Below are 1,450 nucleotides of genomic sequence, written 5' to 3'. Positions count from 1 at the left end.
TAAAAGGTTTAGATAAACCTATACCTTGCCATTCTGAAAGGTTATAATTATACATGCATGTATTTTACTTTATAGGAGGGTTGTCCACAGAATTGGTGTTTCACGTGGCTCTCTGTACAGATTTGTCTGGTAATAAATGTGGGTGAATTTCATGAGTTGCCAAAGACCCTACAGTGAAGCTCTTGGGTTCTTTTAAGTTGTGTGTATGGATTATTTTCACCTGGTGGGTGAAAGGCCTTCCACTTTTCTTCCCTCCCTCCCTCCCCTTTTGGAAATATGAAAGCAAATGTTCAGAAGTTTTTGAGTCACTGTATCGTGTTCCCTGTGAAATTGAAAGGGTATGCGTCCCGCCTGAGCACCTGGTGCCTGGGTGCAGAGGAGAGGGTGGCCTGCGGGCCCCCTGGTCACTGAGCTGCACGGTTCCTGACTGGTGAGCCTGCCCCTCCGTGCTCCTGTTACAGGCAGCACCTACTGTGTCCTTCACTGCTGTACCCTCAACTCTGAATAAAGCTGTGTGCTTCCTTCCTAAGCACCTCTAGGACTCTCATTTTCTTGCTTCCATTGGTCTTTTTGAAGGTGCATCCCATTTTTAAAAGTATCAACCCTGGCACAAGCCTTTAATCCCAGCACTTGGGAGGTCAAGACAGGCAGATCTCTGTGAGTTCAAGGCCAGCCTGGTCTATATAGCAAGTTCCAGGACAGCTGGGGCTACAGGGAGACCCTGTCTCAAAAAGACCAAAAAAAAATTATCAACCCCAATTCCAAGAATCAGAACAAGGAGTGAAACCAAAGATATAGCAATTTTTTTAATATTTTATTTATTATTTTAATTTTATGTGTATGAGTGTATTGCCTGTATGTATGTAAGTGTACCTGTGTTGTGCAATGCCCATGGAGGTCAGAAGAGAGTGTCAGATCCCCTGGAACTGGAGTTATGAATGGTTGTTAGCCACCATGTGGGTGCTGGGAATTGATCCCAGATCTTCTGAAAGAGCAACCAGTGCTCTTAACTGCTGATCCACCTCTCTAGCCCCTAACAATGTATTTTTTAATATATATTTTTTGAGACAGGGTCTCACTACATGGCCCCAACTGTCCTGGAACTTACTACATAGACTGTCCCAAGCTGTCCTCTATCTCACAGCGATCCGCCTGTTTCTGCCTCTCAAGTGTTGGGACTGAATGTGTGTGCCGTCACGCCTGGCTAATATACGTTTTATTCTTTGAAAATTTCATATACAATGTATGGTGATATACCCATCCACCAACTCCCTCCCTCCAACTTACTCCACTCCTGCTTCCTCTAGTGCCCCCACCCCGCCTCACTCCGAAATTCGTGTCCTTTTTAAAAGTAATAATAATTTTATGTGCATGAGTGTTTCACTTGCATGTATGTAAGTACACCATGTGCATGCAGTGCCCTCACAGGTCAGAAAAGGGCGTCAAATCC

Source organism: Nannospalax galili, unplaced genomic scaffold, assembly GCF_000622305.1.
Source record: "Nannospalax galili isolate Female #2095 unplaced genomic scaffold, S.galili_v1.0 scaffold974, whole genome shotgun sequence".
Lineage (NCBI taxonomy): Eukaryota > Metazoa > Chordata > Mammalia > Rodentia > Spalacidae > Nannospalax > Nannospalax galili.
Note: the sequence above shows the minus strand (reverse complement) of the source record.